Source organism: Bidens hawaiensis, unplaced genomic scaffold, assembly GCF_021521415.1.
Source record: "Bidens hawaiensis isolate Kalapana, Puna unplaced genomic scaffold, B.hawaiensis_p1.1 tig00049627_1, whole genome shotgun sequence".
In the NCBI taxonomy this organism is placed as follows: Eukaryota; Viridiplantae; Streptophyta; class Magnoliopsida; order Asterales; family Asteraceae; genus Bidens; species Bidens hawaiensis.
Window position 1 is genome coordinate 45431 of NW_027498871.1, and position 21547 is coordinate 66977.

At 31.9% G+C, this 21547-nt stretch overlaps 1 pseudogene across 1 annotated transcript; it reads left to right on the top strand.

Annotated features, from left to right (window-relative positions):
* Nucleotides 1-14586: 14586 nt before the first annotated feature.
* Nucleotides 14587-19276, top strand: LOC143598083 (alanine--glyoxylate aminotransferase 2 homolog 3, mitochondrial-like; annotated as a pseudogene). The gene is made up of 9 exons (XR_013147045.1): nt 14587-14857; nt 15879-16089; nt 16565-16735; nt 17768-17911; nt 18218-18390; nt 18462-18687; nt 18807-18919; nt 19043-19129; nt 19218-19276. The product of XR_013147045.1 is annotated as an alanine--glyoxylate aminotransferase 2 homolog 3, mitochondrial-like (transcript).
* The last annotated feature ends 2271 nt before the right edge of the window (nt 19277-21547 follow it).

Consider the following 21547-nt stretch of genomic DNA (forward strand, 5'->3'; position numbering starts at 1 on the left):
CGATCTTGTGATTTATTGCTTATTTCTCGTTTACTTGTTTATTTACTTTCTTTGTTTAATATTAGTTTAAAAACCCCCTTAAAAACATTAATAATAAATAGTCGTGTCGTAAGTCGAGTCTAATTAGTTAATTTACATAATTTATAGAGTCCTGTAGGTTCGATATTCCGGACTTACTTAGCTTTAATACAATTGACCGGTTCACTTGCTGGTGTTTTGTTTAGTTGAGTCTTAGTTCTAGTTTTTATTACTTGTTTAATTTAGTTAATATTTAATTGACTGTTTTTAGCACATCACACACCATCCTTACTACCATACGAATCTAAAACCTAACTTAATTTCACATACCAACCGTCAACAAAAGCCGTTCAAGATCAAGACAGGGCCGGTCCCTACCGTTCTTAGTTCCCCGTCAATTCAATACCATAACCGGTAATTAAAACATGCATTATGATCGTTTTTAACCAACTAAGGATAACCCCAACTCAATTTAACCAAACTATGAACGAATTGGGCAATTTAAATTCTAGGGTTCATAATGTGAAAGAATATAACCAGTTATTGTATTTATATAATTGAATTCAAGTTATAAACGAATTAGAAACCGGCCCCAGTGACATGTACATATATGTTAAGACTCTTGAACTGGCCTGGAGACGCGGGTTCGAGTCTCCCCAGACCCGGTTTTGTTTTTTTTTATCTTATTTGTATTTTTTTTTAGAAATTTTGTTATTTTTTTTGTGTTCAAAATATTAAATAAAGGTTGTTTGAGAAACCGAACATTTGGCTTATTGTGTCTTTGGACTTTGATAACCTTTTTAATATATATATATATATATATGTGTGTGTGTATATATGTCTTACTTATAACCAATATAATAATAATATTTTTATCATTCGCTTAACAAACCAAACTATCTTAAAAGTTCAAAATAAACTTTTTTCTCATTAATATATAAATATATATCTACTCATTAATAAGTAATATTTTATTTATAAAACATAAATGCAAATTTATAATAATAATAGTAATAAAAATAATAACAACCACAATAATTATGATAATTAAGTCAATAACATTTTGATCAAACTTAAAGCCCAAATCGAATCCAAAATCCGTCATAAAATATCGTTATTGTTTCGTTTGTAAAAAATTAACACTATATCTAACAACTATGAATCCTTGCTGGCGAATCCCGAGGAGCTTAACCGTTTTATCATTTTATCATTATCTCAACCACATTAATCCACTCAATAAGGTAAGTAATTCACATCCCCCTTTTTACTGTTTTATATTTTGGGGGCGTTATGCGTTCACAAGTTAAACATACTATAGATTTTTACTACAATTCCAATATATGCGTAAATTGAAATTGCTCGATTAGTTTATACATGAGAATGTGGCTATGTGTTTATTTTTGTTGTGGTGGTTGATATCTCATCCTCATCCTCATTAGTATGATCATACGCCGCTGTAATAACTCGACCCGTTTGACGAGAGAAATTTCCGTTTAATTTATTATTGTTATGCTAGTTGTAGTGATTCGTATTTATCGCATGAAATTTTGTTATATTATTATATACAAAAATTGTAATTACTTGCTCAACTTTATGTTGACAAACCTATATATTTTCACGCGTGACGCGTGTAACTTTATTGGATGAAGCAAGTATTGAAGCTTAGATAATACCTTAGGTTGCTATGATGAATGAAGAACACATCTATTTTAAGTTTATTTATGTTTCGAATATTTATTTGTAATGGTATTTCTTTTGAGACAATGTTTGTTGCTTTTGGAACTTGATATATGTATGAATAATTTATATATTGACACGTGTATTTTACTTAGTGTCTTCTGAGTTATGATACAATATTGTCGCGCCCCGACATGTTCTGTCGTAGGTTGAGGTGTCCCAACGCGTGAATGTGACATACATGTTGCTCAAAACACATGTGATACTATTAAGTGACAATATTATCAATAATTAATTTAAGCATCAAATACACAAGTTCGAAGATAAAGAAATACAAGAAAAATAAGAACAATTTAACAACTTGTCCATTTATTAAAATACCCTAAGTTCTAATGTCTTCTCCGAGTATCATCCTCTAATAACAGTACATGTAGCAAATATATAAAATAAAGTCAACTAAATGAATAGTTGGTGAGTTCACACAAGTTTTGATATTAATACGTATTAACCATACAATTCCATGAATCTTGTGAAATAATAGCGCAAGTAAGGGTTCTTTCCAGTTAGTAACAACTAGGGATGAGCATGGTACCGGACCGGTACCGACCGGTCCCGATCCCGAAAATCCCTAATTCTTGGTACCGGTACCGGTACCGAAATATTCGGTTCGGTACCGGTACCGGGACGGTACCGGGATTATACCAGTACCGGAGGTAAAAAATCGGGATGTACTGGTACCGTACCGTACCGGTACCGTACCGATCCCGAAACTTAAAACTTTGGTACCGATTCGGTACCGATGGTACCAAATCGGTACCGATTTCGGCACCGGTACCAATCGGTACCAATCCCGATTTTGCTCATCCCTAGTAACAACCAACATACTCGGATCGGAGGTCCCTTTTTCACTCGAAATAAAATGATCTTGAGTGAAAAAAGGAGGGGCGTATGATCATACTTATTGAGGATACCACGTGCAAGTTTTAAGCAAGTAATCAAGTAAACACATAATTCCATGATATTAATTGTAGTTTTGTAAATGAATAAGTAAACAGTTGTATTGATAATATATGTATGATATCCCCAAAATGTGTAAAAACGTTAAAAATGGGGGGTGTGAAACTCACCTAGAAAATGAGACTGATAGTTTGAATGTGTCGAACAAACGAGGTGGAGAATCACAGTGTATTATCCTAAACAAGTAAATATGTATGCTAGATTTTAACAACGGGTCTAAACGAAAAGGAAACTTGCGACAAATGGGGACTTGGGGATTTTTTTATTTAAAATGAGTTTAACAAAAATGAATTAAAGCTTATATAAATCATTTGATGTTTATTAGTTGAAGAATGATTTGTTGATGAATAATTATAACTTAATAATATAACCTTAAATAACAATATTAATGACAATTTATGATTAAACTTTTTTTAGTAACATAATTAAATAATTTTCTAGTTAAATAACTTAATTGTTTTGCATAAGTTATTTTAAAGAAATTATAGATATTACTTTATTTGAAATAAAATAAAATAACCAATAATTAATTTACTCAATTAATTAGAGAAATCAAGTATATTAGTTTATATTATAAGAAAGTTTTAAATAAAACCATTTTGTGTATATCATCACATTTAAAAAAAACTGTACAAGTTTATGATGATCAACAGATCATAACATTTAGATAGTATTTATATTTTGTTCTTGCAAAATAACAAGATTTGTTATAATATTTAGAAAATCAAAGTGTTTATTTTAGATTTTCATGATCATTATGATTCTTAAAACCCTAATATAAGACTTTTATGATAAAAATATCATGATCATGAAGAACAACATATGAAGCACATTAAAGGTAAAATCAAAACAAAAGCTATAAAATGCATATAATCATAAAACGTTAAAACTTACTTGTTAGTGTTCTCAATCTTAAGAAAAGAATGTTTAACATCCTGCATTTGATAATAATAAATAAAGGAATTTCGTTTATTTAATAGTGTGATATTATTTAGTTAAGTGAAAATAATAGAGCGTGAGCTTGAACAATAAAAGATGGAATAAGGGATGATGATGATGGCCTTAGGGCTTAAGGGTATATAAAAACCATTAAACCTCCCAAAAACCCTAAAAACCCTCATTTCCATCTTACAGCCTCCATAACACACTCGAAAAAAACACAAACACTCTCATCATTTCGGACCTAGATCCGAGCTGAAGAAAGGTTGGGTTTCGTGTTCAGCATCATCAAACAAAAAGAGAAACACGTCCAGATTCACGTATTGAATCCAAGCCGAAGAAAAACCAATCCTAAAAGGTACGTTTAGGTGTAAAGGTTAAGTTTTTGAGGTCGGTTTGCCCTAGGATTTGATAGTAAGGAAAATCGAGCATTATTATGTAAGAAAGCTGTAAACTTGAACGTAAACAAGATATTTGGAATGAGACGGGACGAACGGGTGACGTTTAGACCATATTAGAATGAGTAAAAGAAGTCGTTATGTCCCGGAACATGTTTTATAATTAAAACGGGCATAACTGGATGTACGGATGTGATTAGGAAGATAAGATACGGAAAACTATGTTTGAAGCGAGTTCAAGAGAAACTCTTTTCATTTGGAGATAAAACGAATCGAATCGAATGGGAACGGATCGAATCGAATGGAAACGAATTGAATTGAGACTCGATTCGATTGGTTTATCATATTCGTTTCTATTAGTTTTTAGACTCGATTCGATGGTTGTTTTTTTTACTCGATTCGGTTGGTTTTAGACTCGATTCGATTGGTTTAGACTTGACCCAAAATCATGGAAAGTCAGTGTTCTTATGAAGTTTTAGTAAAGGACTATTAATGAATTTTCAGTAAAGGACTATTGGTTTAGACTTGAACTAGAATCATGGAAAGTCAGAATCATGGAAAGTTTTCTGATGAATTAACCCCGGCTAGGGGCTCTGTCCCTTGACCCCGCTAAGGGCCGCCGCCCCTTGAACCCCGCTGCCAAGGGCGTTGCCCCGGGACCCCGTTAACTAGGGGTTTCATTAACCTAGAAATATGATATAACTAGGAGTGGTTAGGTGATTATTGTTAATTGTTACATGGTTAGTCGTTCCCAACAAATAAGAGGTGTGACCATAAACTCAGGAAAAAAAAGGACACGTGGGAGTTTCTAGCCCCATTTCCTTGTTAATACACTTATCTTAATTGGTAAGTGTATGATACATGTACGTTTTATGAATGATGTAGGAATGAAATTGGAAAGGGGGTTATGAGTTTGTATGAAAGTATTTATATATATATATAAGAAATGTATGTATAGATGTATGGTTGTATGAGTAAGAAAGGAACAATAATATCTGCGAACATAGGGAACATAGCCTAATAATATCTGCTATTGTAGATAACATACCCTAATAATATATGTGAAGGCTATGGGGCGGAAAACTCTATAGAACGTAAGGATAGTCATGTATGTATCGTGTAAGTTAAAGAAAGTATGAAAGAATGAATGTACGAATGTATGTATGAAAGCAAGGTAAACAAGTTAAGTATATATATATGCCCTCGGGTATGTATATAAGTATGTGAATGTATTGTATGTTGCTTGATTAACTAGAACTCACTCAGTATAGCTGACGTTTAGTATGCACGCAGGTAAATAGGGATGTTCACGAGCCGAGCCGAACCGAGCGAAGGCTTGCTCGTTGCTTGACTCGATTACAACTGACCGAACCGAACGGCTGAAATTCGAATCAAGCGCAAACCGAAACGAGCCAAAATCGAAACGAGCATTTTTCGATTGGACATCGAGAGATTTCTAGCATCGTTTATTTCTTTTTCACTTTAAAATTTTTTATAAGAAACAAGTGTGAAGGTTGTAAATTATATATTTTATAAATAAATTAGTAGTTTTGACACATGTGTAATAGATTGTAAATTTTTACTAAATGTAAGTTTGAAGTGAGAAAAAACGATCATATAAACAAATTTCTAGTATTCAAAAAACTTGAAGCGAACAAATAAAACTATAAATTTGATGGAATAGGAAAAATTTCGTTCCATGACTACCGATCTCATTTCAAATTCAAATCATACAAGGTTAGGGTTTCTGCACATTTCCCCCAATTTGCAATTTTTTAGGGTTTGTTGGTGTAATTTGTAATTAAAACGTTTTGTATTGTAGTTGGACCTGATCACGTCAGGGAAAGTAACGTAACTGATTTATGTTGTTCGTTTATGGAAAACAGGTTAGGGTTTTGTGAAATTCAAGGTGAATTTTGTAACAATTGAGATTAATTATACCAAAATGTTGCAGATGCAGCTTAACCAAGTGTTGTAGCTAATCTATAATTTGATCAACCATGAAAACATTCACACTGCATGTATCTGTTCACTTTCAATAAATTATTGATATGGTATGTAAATTTTTCTATCACAAGCTTTTAATTGGGTGTGGTTTGATTGATTTTTGTATGTAATGGTTTAAATTGGTTTGATTATAGGATAGTGAAGCATATAAAGCTGTTCCAGTAAGTGAAGTGTTTCATGATGACAAGGTGGAAATGGTTCTTTGTTGAGTTAGTCAAACTATAATTTTAAGTTAGATCTTTACTACAATTCTTACATGATTTTTATTGTGTTTTATAAAATGGAGCCAATAATGTATTATGGAAATGGTACAGAACACGTAGTTGTTACTACAATTGGAGGTTGAAATGGTCAACTGAAGCAGGTATGTTACTATTATTTAATCTCTTTTTTTCAATCTTATGACTATCGCCTAGATATGCTGTTTAGGTTGTTTGCTGCTATCTTTGTTTTTGTTTATACCGTCTGTTTAGCTAAAAAGTTTTATTTGTTTTGTTTTAGTAAGAGGTTTTGATGGGCCCATTTGACTGAAAAGTTATATTTGGGTGGCTTAAAACAAAAGTTTAAAACACATCCTAAATTTGAAACATGTGATGATAAAGATAGACCATTAAGAAAAGGCGTTTTTCCAGTTTTCATGGGTTCGATTCAAGTATAAAATCTTGTTCAATTTTTACGGGTCGGTTCACTTTTTTCCCTTTTCGGTAAATCTGGAAACGAAACCACATCGGAAATTGTTTAGTTTGTGCACAAAAAATCATTATGCAGATAATGGAAGAACAAAAAAAAAGAGTTATAATTTATAAATTAAGAAACGAAATATATCTTTACTATTGCACCTCGGAGCACCACCGAACACATATTCTAGAGTTGTGCACAATTGATTTATTTAACTAATGTCTACTGCTCTGCTAAAATAATTTTGACAATTTATTTGTAGATGATTTCCTTATTTGTTCAAATAAACAGTTCATTATTAAAACAAATACAAACCCATGGTACTAGTATCATTATTACTGGTACTTTATATATTGATAATCTGAAAATTTTGTTGGTAAGAAGAATTTCGTTTTTTTACAGGTTTGGTAAGTGCAGTATACTACCACTGACCATAAAGGCACCTACTTTACAAAGCTATGTGCACATGGCCAAGGCTCAAGATGCTACAATGGTTGCTTACCATAAGGGTCATATATTATTATTACACATATATATGTAATAATGGAATTATACCATTTCAAGTTGATGTCACTAGAAGAGAGCTTGCAGATTGCCAGGTTAGTGGTGATTTGGGATATGCTTTCATATTTATGTAATCATTTTCTAATTACTCATTTGGGGTGTACACGACTGAGTCCGAGCTTGACTAGACTTGTTTAGAGTTATGAAAGCTTGAGTTCGAGTGTTCAAATCGTTACAAGATCCTTTTTTAAAGCTCGATCTCGGCTTGTGAGTTATTTTTTCAAATTGGGGTCGGTTTGTTTGTTATGTATTAATTAATTTATATATGTTTTTAATTATTTTTAAATATCTTGAGAAAAACCAAAAACGAGCCAAAGCTTGGATCGAGCGCGGATGTGCAACGATAAATAAATGAATACAATTCCAAAAGGTATAAAAGTAAAAAATTCACAACACTTGTTAAGGCTCAACGGACCTAGATGATTTTCTCATACAAGGCTTGAACTTAATAGCTAAAGTACTAAACCAGGGAATTAGGCATGTTGTAATTGTACCAAAAGTTGCTTTTGTTGTTTCATTTAATTTTGCAAGGGATCACAACTTCTTTAAGACTGCAGCTTGATGACAAAAAAACAGTTTGGTTGTTTTTAATAGGTTTGGCCTGTATAAACAAGATTTAAAGCGGGATTGCACTTTGATCATTTGTTGAGTTACCTTAGAGCAAGCGAGTTGCAGTTTATTTTTATCTACATCTTGATATACATTATATACCAAATTGAGTGTAAGTAATACTATTTTTTGGTGTAGACTAGAGTGATTTGTATATTTTATAGAGCTTTTATTTAATTAATCTCCTAAAGATTCGATGCTTTAATCAGTGTATACATCAATAGTTTACTCACACATTGGCTTCACCTTATTTTAGATGCTTTGTATCTTGACTTTTATTACATATTTTTCGCATGTTTTATTTTAGTTATGTGGATTGGCCCGGGAGGGGGGTTATGATGGTATATTTGATGCATTCGCTAGACTTTCATCACAAATTCCAAACGCATATGCATGCGCTTCTAAATTGGGGGAACCTTATCTTGATAATCTACATCTTGCAGAAATTACTGGTCAGCTTCTTAGCTTTTTATTTTTAATTAATGCAATTGTTTAGTGTGTTAGTAAGCATTCAAGTTTTTAAAGGATTGTTTTCGCAGCCGGTGAAGACGAGGAGAATAAAGTGGCTAATGTTGGTCAAATGGTGTTTCAATTGGGCACTTCAGATGTTGTTAGAGCTTTGACTGCTACATAGTCAATGTAAGTTTCTTTTATTATAGGTGTTATGCATCTATGCCTAAATATATTTACCTTGCTCTAACATGAGGTTCTACTAGGCTCAAGAATCGGACATTATTTTAATGGCTTGAGCTCAGCTCGAGTTCGAGTCGTTTTATAAAAAATAATATTTTTTATATGTATTAATATGTGCAATAAAATAAATACGTTTTTTTATAAAAAATAAGCGAGTTGGTTTGAACTTTTCACGAGCGAGTTCTAGATCAATATTTTAGCTTGTTAAGATAAATGAGTCGTGCCAATCAGTTTGCAAGTGACCCAAGCTGTCACACCCCGACCAAAGGCGGCGGAACATGCCGGGGTGCAACGATTGCTCATAAGCGCATGACACTATTTAAAGCGACAATATTTAACAAACTCATTTCATTTCACAACATCGAAAATGTCACATAACCAAATATTCATAACTCAAATACAACAAAATATAACAAAATATAGCAAATCAAATATTGTTCATTTTTGCTAATATCCTAATGGTATTTGTGACGTTTTCTTCACCGAACTCCATAATCAACCTAGATGCAAACCTGTAACATTTCATAAAATAAAGTTTATCAACACAAAGGTTGGTTAGCAATTCATAAGTTTGAACAATAGATATATAGTATGAAAAGCCACAAAACTAGTATACAAAACCATAAATAATAGCTATAAACTTGGATAAATAGTTATCGCTAACAAGTTAGCGACACCCAACTATAAGGGGTTGCCAAATAGTTTAGGATTTTATAGTTATCGTTAATTGCATTACGTTAACGACACCTTGCCATGAGGGGTTGCCAAATGGTCTTGGATTTAGTTTAGATAAGTTGAAATGTCACCCCCAAAATGGAAGATAGAAAACGGGATATGAAGTTACTCACGTTCAAGTAATAAACTTGAAAGATTGGTTATTTGGAGATTTGCCGGAACGACGAGTTTAACGTATGAAGCCTAAATAAAAGAATGTCTTGGATTTAGAAAGGTTGTCTTGAAGATCTTTAAATAAAATAATTGTTGCAAAAACTAATCAATTAAAGTTCAAGGTTTAAAATGTAACTATTTAAGAATTTATAATAATAACCCTTTTAAAAAATGTAAGTTTGCTCAAAACCGGGTTAAAGTATCTAACCTTAATATTTACTTAACCAATGTTAAGTAATAAGGTGGGGAAAATGCTAAAATGCAAGTTCCATTAGGCTAAAGATACTAAAACGGGTTTTTAACGAGTGTTCGGGTTGTCGGTTCGGGTCTTGACAAATGGTCAAACCCAAAGTCAACTTTCCAAAATATTAATTGTTATGAGATAACTCATTAAAACATACTAACACTTAACCAAGTATGTAGATCTATTGTTTAGAACTAACAACGCACGTTAAGCGAGTGTTCGGTTTTGTCGGTCCAAACTATGTTATGAGATCAAGTTGGATCCAACTATTCCAAGTACTTAAGAAAATAATTAAAATCAGTTTGTAAACTATTTTTTTAAAGAAATATACAAGTCTTGATAGCTAAAAACACACTTGTGTGTCTTAAGCGAGTAAAAGTCGGTATAGTTCGGTTTGGTTCGGTCTCCATCTCACAAATAGTTCAGTAAACCGAGGTTTCCGGTTTGGACTAGTTTCGGTTAAACCGAGGTTAGTCTTATACAAACCCACACCATGGAACTTGTAAATAAGATGAACAAACTAAAGGATTAGAAGTTAGTCATAAGTGATATGTATAATAAGTTAGGTGTGTGTAAATATATATCAAGAACACGAAGTCCTCCATGAAGTCTTGCCTTATGACATTCGAAACTTAACCAACCAAAGTCGGTGAAGTAACAAATAAAGGAAACAAGGGGTGTGTATTATATATATGTTGTACCACCATATTCAAGAGTTAGTAATATTAGATGAACAAGTTAGAATGAAATACTATAGTTAGTTTGACTTGAGAAGTCAAAACTTCAAGAATACATAAGAAATAACAACCTTGAATCTATGGAGTTTTGAGAGAGTTTTTGGAGATGTAGCAAGAGTAAAATGAAGAAGATGAGTGTGTATATATAGGGAAGGAGTGAAGGGTTGGGTATAAAGATTCTTTTATGGTTTGCATAAAAATGGGTATGTTTAAATGGTCAAACAATGCATAACATAAAAAAAACCAATATTTTATATATTTTATATATTTTAAATGACAAGATCCAATATTTTATATATTTGAAATGTTCGGGTTACAAACGGGTCGGGTTTACATAACAAAAGTGACCCGAAATTGACGAATGTTACACAAGCCAGTTCCGTTTGTAACAAGCCATGGTAAGCTCGGTTCACTGGCTCGCTTGTTAGGCTTGTTTACCTGGCTCGCTCATTGGCTTTGTTCAATTTAAATCATAATATTAATATATTTAAACTATAACAAAAATTTTAATACATATAAATTATATATATTGTGTGGCCTACTAATTATGCATTATGTGTATGTTAAAAAGTATTTTATTATTTTTCATTAACATGCATCAGTATGTGCAAATATGTACAATTGTTTTAAATAAATAAGCTGGCTTGATTTTTTTACATGCTGACGTTATTTGATTGTTTTTAAACGTGCAGGAAGAACTGCAATGACGTTGATGTTTGCTTATGTGACAAATGCGGTTTCACTGTCTAAACCTGTAACAAAAGCTTTTAGTTTGGCTGATGATATTCTTAGAACACCAGGTGTTTGTGGCATCTCAGAGATAATACCCGTAATAACTTCTTTTAAAGTTATCAATCCTTTTGCTAATTTTATTTATAGATTAAACGAATTGGTGTAAATTTGCAAATACAGGGCTTGATTAATGTTGACTTGGCTGACGTATGGGCAGTTATGGAAAGTGCGATCTCATCGTTAATAGGGATAAAAACTGCATCTGGCAGTAAACTATGAAAAAAACCACTTTTGATGTTTCAAATGAATTTGTGGTTTTAATGTGCCATTCTACTATTATTGGGTTTTGTATTTATTTGACTGACTTTTGAACTGTGTTTGGGTAACTTTTAATGTCCATATAACATCAAAACATTTGGTTCATGCATGTTTGTATAAAAATCATTGTTGCTCATCGTCTCATCGATAACTTCTTCCAGACACCATTGCTGCTGCTCCACCTTCTAATTATACAAAAAAAAAAAAAAGATTTTTCTACCTATGTATGGAATTCTAAAATTAATCTGTGTACAACGATTGTTGTTCCTCAACAATTTTCTTCTCAATTGATAACAATTGTCTCCACTAATCAGTATTCATCCAATTGTAAATATTCCGGTTACGCCCAATTGTAAATAATCTTAATCATAAACTATTGAGTCATACACTTAGTCATATATTCATTTTCGGTGACTATTAGCTTGGCGAATGATTTTGTCATGTGTTCCTTTTACAGATGGGAGGTAAGCATAAACTACACATACATATATAGTACTCATAAAGGCCATGTTTAGCAAAGAAAACAAATCAACTACAACACACCACCCGCCTTAAATCGTATTAAACATTTAATGCATGATGCAACAATTTTGTTCAATACCGGTCCTCCTAATCCGGTGACAATTGATTGAATGCACTGATGTTATTAACTCGAAAATTTTTGAAAAGAATAAAGCAGCAAACAAAATAATTTTTTTTTGTCAAGGATTACACGATCAAAAAACCTAACATGATTACTATATAGTATATCACGAGAGAATTAAAAATCTAATAGAAAAAGAGTATTGCGTTGTAAATTGTCGCCGCCGCATTGCGCGGGTTTCCCACTAGTGTATATATATATATAACTATCTATATAATTGCCTACCATAAAATCCTATGTGTCGCTCTCAGGTTGTTCCCCTCCATTCTCTAGAGCATCAGATTGCTTGATTTATAAATGGAGGCTTCTCATGCATTTGACCCGAATTCGCGAGTATGGGTCTCAGCAAACCCGAATAATCTTTAAATGGGTTATAACATCTCATTTATTTTTAAAACTATTTCATAATCAAACAATAATTTTCACGGGTTATGGGTCTCACAAAACCCGAATAACCCTTAAACGGGTTATAACATCTCATTTATTTGTAAAACAACCCCTTAATTATCAAAGAATATTTTTCACGGGTTATGGGTTTTGCCAAACTATAATAGCCCTCAAATAGGTTATAAGATCTAATTTATTGATAAACACTTTTATCATCAAACCCTAATTTAATTTATATGCTTTGTACATGTTCTCCGTTGCTGATCTATCATCTCCATCGCCGGTTAACTTCCTATACCACCCACCATTGTCAACTACATCAACGCCCCTTCTTTCATTAGACAAATATTTGTGTTCATGTTTGTACATTTTAAAAAGTCAACATGCTCGTGTTCGTTAAAAATCTAAAAAACCTATGCATCTCAACTGATAAAACCCAAACGTTAAAAAATATAATAACAAACTAATATATATGTATTAAATTCAAACATAACTACGATAAAAAATAAAATAAATCATCATAAAATAGCAAAACGATTAAAAACAAAACTTTAAATAAACTCCTGTAACACGGGAGGATCAAACTAGTATATATATATATTTGTTCATATATAATTATATATAAAATAAATTAAAAATATTCGAGCCGAACCGAACAGAACCTAGCAAACATTTGGTCGTTGCTTGGCTCTTTTGCAAACCGAACCGAGCAAAGCGGCTCGTTTACAATCGAGCGAAAAAACGAGTGAGCATTTTCCGAGCAATTTCCGAACGAGCGGCGAGCTACTTCGAGCGACGAGCGGTTTGAACAACCCTACATGTAAGTAGGTTAAAAGAGCTTGTTTGATGATGGCACATGGTGTGGATTGAACAGCTGACATCTCTAGAATGCTTTATGTTTTATGTTGAAACAATTTGTAATGTTTAAATACAAGTACTGTATGGTTTGTAAGAAATGGTTGACTTTTATTATTCCGCAAAAAACTTTAATTCACTGTGATATATAGAACTGTGTTTATGAGTAAATCCAACACTAAAGTAAGACATATACAATATTGAGGTATGAAAATAATGGAGGATCAGTCCTCCTTTTAGAGTGAAATTATAGAGTTGTTATGACTTATAAAATTTATGAAAATTAATCATATTTAATATAATTAAAAACAACAATTAAAATGGTTTAAAAGGTTTTCAAAGTTTTTAACTCTTTCAATAAATTTTATTTAATTAAAACATTCATTGGTTTATTTTTATTAGTTAAAAATAACATATGAAAAAGATGGTAATAATAATAATAATAATAATCTAAGATTTATTTTGATGATTTGCATGAGAAAAGTTCATAAATAAATTATCTTGATTATGAATGTTTTAAATGAACATGCAATATTACAAAGGTGGTGAAAATATAATTGCATATAAATGATTACATAAAATACATGAAACGAAAACTAAGATTAGTTAATTATATTATAAATATATATATAAACAAAACCAAAAATATTAATTTAAAACGGGTCGGATTTCGGGTTTGAAAAGTAATGAATGTTACTACTACCTATATTTGAGGGGTTAAAATGCACATGCTTAATAGTTCTAACATTTTATTAAGCAAACGAACTAACTCTGAGGAACGTGAAATGAAATAAATGATTGAGAACTAAATAAAATGGTAAATGTATTGATAACAATATTCCGAATAATAAAATAAATTTTAAACGGGCCAGGTTTATTGTGTTCGAAAATTAACGAATGTTACATTTCTCACCTATCGTGGGTTTCTCTTATAAGAGTAAAATAGAGATGATCGGGTGAATCTTTGACCCGTAAAAAAAGAAAAAAAAATATAAGTACATAGTAGAAACGTGTAAAACTATTAAAACTTTATTAAAAATGCTAGGAGTTAAATGAATCATGATAAGTTGTAATTATTATTATTACTAACAAGGGAGTGGGATGAGCACATAATTGATGTTGCTTGCCACATAAGCATCACAACCCTTATATCTCTTTCTCTATAAATAATATCACCTTCTTTGTTTTCATCATAGCAAACATGTACAAATTTGCATCCTCCTTACGAAGGCTAACCTGCAGCGGATTGAAATCCACCCAAAATCGTCGTCAGTGTTTTTCGCAACAAGCTCAAAAACGATCACCGGTTGAGGGATCAGAATCCGATCGAGTCCCGATTATACCCGCTTTTGATTACTCTCCTCCGTTGTACGTGGGTCCCACTGCCGATGAGATCCTCCACAAGCGTAATCAGTTCCTCAGCCCTTCCATGTTCTACTTCTACAAAAAGCCGGTGAGTTCATGTCCGATTGCAGCGTCTTAAATTACATGTTTTCTTTTTTCTTCGTATTGCCGCTAGGCCAAATGCTCTTCAATGTTAGTTTTGTCAATTTTATAATAAGAAGATTAACTTTAAAAAGATTAAATTTAAATAAAAGACAAACATGTAACACGCTACGGTTGTTTTTTTTTATATTAAATTAAGTTTTTGTACAAATTTAATATACAAATGATTGTAAATTTGTGTTACATATAAAATTACATATCTTTTCTTGTGCACCTCTAGCTATTTAAGGTATATTTTTTCTCCCAGTTCTTTTTTTTCCTTAAAATGACGTTTTGTCAATAAGGTAATCAACGGGCAACGGGGTCCCATTTAACTTTTATTTGATAATAGCTGATAATAATTTTGAAGTAATTTATATATATTCACTATCAAATTTGATAATTTTCGTTAATTACTTTTTAAATAAATTTATTAACAACATTAAATCTATAAATTTTATACTTGATAAAGGGTAAACAGCCAATTGTTTCTTACCCTATTATATGTTTTTACGATTTACTTATTAAAAAAAAAAACCCTATATTATTACCAACGATACAATCAAAATTTTGTTTTTTTATATGCTCATTACTTTTTGAATTATTTTACTTACAATGTGTCAACTAAGTTTAGTAATTCTTGTTTCAACTACAACACCACTTATATCAATATTCAGCTTATCAGCTAATATTTAAACAAACTCACATTTATAGATAAACATTCAAGTTTGAATCCATGTAATTTTTTTAAAGTTTAAACCACTAAAGACTCGAAAATTAGTATGCTAATATTTAGAAATACTTTCAGAAATTTAAAACATTGTTTCTTAACTCTTAAAACTTTATAATTTGCTAATATGTTTAATTTTTATACAAAAAATTTGATTTTTAATGGTAGGTGTCTTTTATGGGATAATTTAACAATACATATTATAGCATGAAATATAAATACATATTCATGATGTACAATTATTATCGTGATGAAACAGTTGAACGTGGTACATGGGAAGATGCAGTATTTGTTTGATGAAAAAGGGAGAAGATATCTTGATGGTTTTGGAGGGATTGCCACTGTGAATTGTGGTCATTGTCACCCTGATGTGGTCCAAGCCATCGTCAATCAAGTCACCACCATACAACACTCCACCATTCTCTATCTTAACCACTGCATCACCGATAAAAATGCCCGGCGACCTCAAGGTATATATCATACCTGTTTTCAATAGCGTTTGGAACTATCCTCAGTACCCGATTCAGCCATCTATTTTAACATTCATTTCTCTACTGTTGGATAAGTACACTTGGGGCTTGTCTAGGTTCATTGAACACCATGTTATTGGTGCAATGATATAAAAATAATGGACCCACAAATGAATATTATAGAGGCAAAAAGTGTGGATTAAATTGGCACATCTCATCCTTGTCTGGTTGTTAATGTTTTATGATATAGTTGTCACCAATGCTTACGTTATCTACTACCATAAATCCATAATAATTAGGTTAATTCAGTTAAAAGCTAATATTGTTCAATTAAAAAAAGTTTGATGAAAAATTATCATTCGTATTTCTAATCTATAAAACTATTCAATTGATTAATTTTTATTTATATAATATAAGATGGTATGAATACTTATTTAAAATAGTTCAACAGTAATAGAATATACATGATACGCAGGTGGTGTTTTTTACTAATTCGGGCACGGAAGCCAACGAGCTAGCGATAATGATCGCCCGATTATACACAGGTTGCCAAGATATCATATCACTGAGGAACGCGTACCATGGGAACGCAGCTGCAACAATGGGGGCAACTGCACAGTCCAACTGGAAATTCAATATTATTCAGGTATTTTGAATTATACTTTTTGCTTTTTAAATTTAAGATAAACCAATACTAGTAGCGTGTTTTTCTTCTATATACTTTTTATTTATTAATCCTAAACTTATATAACATTACATTTTAGTTTACATTTTAGTTTGTTCATATTTTAAGCACATGGATTTGTTATATTGCGTAATGAAAAGTCGTTTCCTAAGAGCATTCAGTAGTCTACTCATTCCCATCCTTTAAATATAAATAAAAGTGATCATATTTTAAATTTGTTCTCAATTTTATAAAACTTTTCACATCTCATTCCTCATATATATTTCTAATTCAATTAATAATACTTTTTTATTTAAATTTTATTATTATTTCTTTTCTTTCCATTCAAAAAAAATATATATGAGTATGGGGTGAATAATAACCCCTCAACTATTGGACAGTAGAATTGTTTCCCCTAAATGTTTAGAGGTTTGTAATGTTCGTTACGATACCGAAAAAATCAGCATTTGGTCGGTTTGTGTTACGTTCGTTACAATACTGAAACTAAAACAACACACGATGAGTCTACAAGAATTCGATCAATTTCCGTCATATTCGTTACTATACTGGACTAAAACAAAACTAAAAAAATGCCTTGCGCCAATAAGATGCCGCTAAGTGACCCAATGAGGTACTTGCGGTACCAAAACTCTTACTTATATTAACATATTTAAGCAAAAAAACACTAAAATAAAAGAAAATAAAAAAAAAGAAACAAAAGGATCAATTAAAATAAAGAAGAGCAAATTTTTGGTTTATGGGAATCGAACTTGTACGCACTGCATTCTAACTTTAACTAAAGCTTTAACAAACAAACTTACAACAACCAATTCACCAACACATCACAATTGTGTTATCCATCATGATGTCTTAACAGTAAAACAAACCTAATAAAATATTTAAAAAATTCTTTTGTGTCACCAAACTTTGTAATTATACTATATAGATAATTAAGGGTGGTATTTTAAACATATATGAGTGGTTGCTAATCGTATTTCTTCATTTGTCCACTAGAATGGGGTCCATCATGCAATAAACCCGGATCCGTATAGAGGAGTATTCGGCTCCGATGGAGAGAAGTATGCCAAAGACGTCGATGACTTGATACAGTTTGGAACATCTGGACATGTTGCCGGTTTCATTTTTGAAGCGATTCAGGTGAAGTATTCGATATATAATTTGTCAAGAAAAGTTAAAAAAATATATATGATAAACTGAAAATAGGCTAGATTGTTGAAAGCTATCTGACAAGTGTATTAGTGCACACGGTCTCCTAAATAATTATATTCAATCATTAAGAAATCACAAGTAAAAATGGTCAGGTAACACGGGCCCATCGGTCCATAATATAACTCGATTCAAAATGAATTTGTTTTGACCATTATTGCGTACTACATGCACATTTTAATGGTTGCTTTTCTTTTTGATGAACTGTTAAATATGTACATATTTTGATTGGTATAGGGAGTTGGTGGCATTGTGGAATTGGCCCCAAATTACTTACCTCCGGTTTATAAGAGTATTAAGAAAGCTGGAGGGCTTGGGACGAGGTCCAGGCTGGATTTGCTCGAACTGGAAGCAACTTTTGGGGATTCCAAAACCAAGGAATAGTCCCTGATATTGTCACAATGGCAAAGGTACAATAATCGTATCCAATTAAACAAACCTGAATTTTGAAGTAATGGGATAATCCAAATTTACAAATCAGGGTATTGGCAATGGGATTCCACTTGGTGCAGTGGTGACTACCCCTGAAATTGCAAAAGTTTTAACTCGTCGAAGTTACTTCAATACATTTGGTGGGAATCCGGTTTGTACTGCTGCGGGTCATGCTGTCCTAAAAGTTATTGAAACAGAAAATCTTCAAGAAAATGCTCATGTTGTTGGATCATACTTGAAACAACGACTTACTGCTCTTAAAGATAAGCATATAAGTAAGTTCTACTTCTACATTTCACATTAAAATTTAATTTTTTATAGTTTAAAGCAATGCTTAAAGTAGTAGATTTAAGAATCTAGTAAACATATATAATTATGTTGTGATATATTGAAGTTATCGGTGATGTCCGAGGAAGAGGGTTAATACTTGGTGTTGACTTGTTACTGATCGTAAGCTCAAAACTCCAGCAAAGATTGAAATATTGGAGACAATGGAGATGATGAAAGGTAATTTTCAATCTTATATACAATCAATAATAAATAACGGGTCTAAGTTTTTTTTCACCGGTGTCAGACAACTGTGTGATGACTAAATGACGCATAAACTTTATTTATTTATTTATTTTTTAGATTTGGGGGTATTAGTTGGTAAAGGTGGATTTTATGGAAATGTTTTTAGAATCACTCCACCACTATGCTTCACTAAGGAAGATGCGGGTGTGCTTTTTTCCTATACCATTTCTTTTTTATAATTATTTTTCACATTACATATTTAAAATTAAAAAATTATCTTATTGTTTAATAGATTTTCTTGTGGATGCTATGGACTACTCGATGTCAAAGCTCTAAAGATCTATCATCAAACTGTCTCCAAAATTTGTAAAAAGCTATGATGAAGTAAAACATATCAATGGTCTAATTTGTCATATAATTTGCTAAATAAAAGTGTTTCCCATATGGGGAAATGTGTGATTAAACTGCTGGGCAATATGTTATTTTCAGTTTGATAGAGCGGTTAAAGTATAAAATAGGATAAATATTGTATGGGTCAACAACTCGTTGACCCTCTATGTCTTGAATCTTAGATGTTCTATTTGCTATTATATATTTTAGGAAAATTGAATTGTTAAAATTCAATTTTCTTATATTTTATAAAAAGAATATTCTATGTTATTGGATTGACAACAGCTCATTGTCTTTGTTTTTGTCTTCTCTTTTATCGTTTTCTAGTGTCATCTAGCGAACAGAAGAATACCATGTTTATGAATAGGGCCGACTCTAAGAGCACGAAAATTCTTTTGGGCCAAAGACAAAAAAAAAATTGGGCGAAACAGAACATTTTGTTGGGTTTAAACAATTTAATTTTTAATTGGTTTACTTAATTATGATTTGAGTTGCATAAAATATTTTTGTATAAAAATAAGCTTAAAACTAGAACCCACAACCTTTTGCTTAGATGTCACACCCCTTCACCACTAGACCAAGCTAGTAGTTATATAATTGTGTTGAAACATTGATTATACATATTTTTTTTTCAAAAAATTACATATAATGGAGCATTTTGATGAAATATTTGTTTCAAACCCACTTGTTTATTCAATAGGTAGATTAATTAAAAAACCAAATATGGATAATTGAAATAATACCAAATGAAGATTAGATGTTGAACATACCTAGTGTATATGTAGCAATCAATTGAATATGGTATATCCAGATTTAATTCGTTAAACCATGTCTCGTTTATTCTTGATTATTGATTGAATCCGGCTATTAAGAATCAGGGATGAAGAATAAGAATCAGGAGCGAAGATGAAGTGTATTGTGAAACGGCTTCGGTGGAGATAATAATAACCCTAAATAATAATTCACCCCCGTCGAGAATAATAAAGTGCCTAATTGTTACGAGCGGGAAAATAAAATTTTGGATGATTGACCTACTGAGGATTCCTTTATTAGAGAGGATAGATTGATGAATTTTGAGATGCCACATGGACAATTGAAAGGCTTAGAATGCCATGTGACACAATGGAGCATTTTGACGAAATGTTTGTTTCAAATCCACTTGTTTATTAGATAGGTAGATTAATTAAAAAACCAAATATGGAGAGTTGAAATAATACCAAATGAAGATTAGATGTTGAACATACCTAGTGAATATGCAGCAATCGATTGAATATGGTATATCCAGATTCAATTCGTTAAACCATGTCTCGTTGATTCTTGATTATTGATTGACTCCAACTATTAAGAAACAGGAATGAAGAATAAGAATCAGGAGCAAAGATGAAGCGTATTGTGAAACGGCTTCGGTGGAAATAATAATAAACCCTAAATAGTAATTCACCCCCGTTGAAAATAATAGAGTGCCTTATTGTTACGGGCGGGAAAATAAAATTTTGGGTGATTGACCTATTGAGGATTCCTTTATTAGAGAGGATAGATTGATGAATTTTGAGATGCCACATGGAGAATTGAAAGACTTAGAATGCCATGTGACACAATGGAGCATTTTGACAAAATATTTGTTTCAAATCCACTTGTTTATTAGATAATTAGATTAGATAGGTTGATAAAAATTTGTTTTGATCCTAAAAGTATTTTTTTTTATATAGTCAACTCTAGATATTCATGTCATCCCTTCTCTAAAAACCTCCTATCAACCAACCAAATAACATTTGAATATTACGAACTACGGTACAACGAGATACGCAATGTTCCGATCTACAAAGCCGCAATGAACATGACTGGGACGCGGTTGAACACATATTTGATATGATAAACTCGATGCAAAACTCACTTGTTGGTGAGAAACACCATGGATCGATGCTAAGCTAATAGTATTGGTGACAAAAATGGTTAATAGGGATGGATACACTGCGTTGAAACTCGTGGCAAAGTAGGGGTGGTTGGAGACACTTTGGTACTTGTTGGAGGTTACTAAGTATGGGCGTTCCGGGTGCTGAGCTAGTTACACTCACGCTTACAGCCGGTTTATGTGGTTACTCATAACTCATAATACTTACGCGTTTACTTATATTATCTGAGTTATTATACTGTACATGTAAAAGAAAGAAAAGTGGCTTTTGGAGTCCGGGACCAACCGGGAGTAGTGTCTCTATTACTTGTGATAGAGAA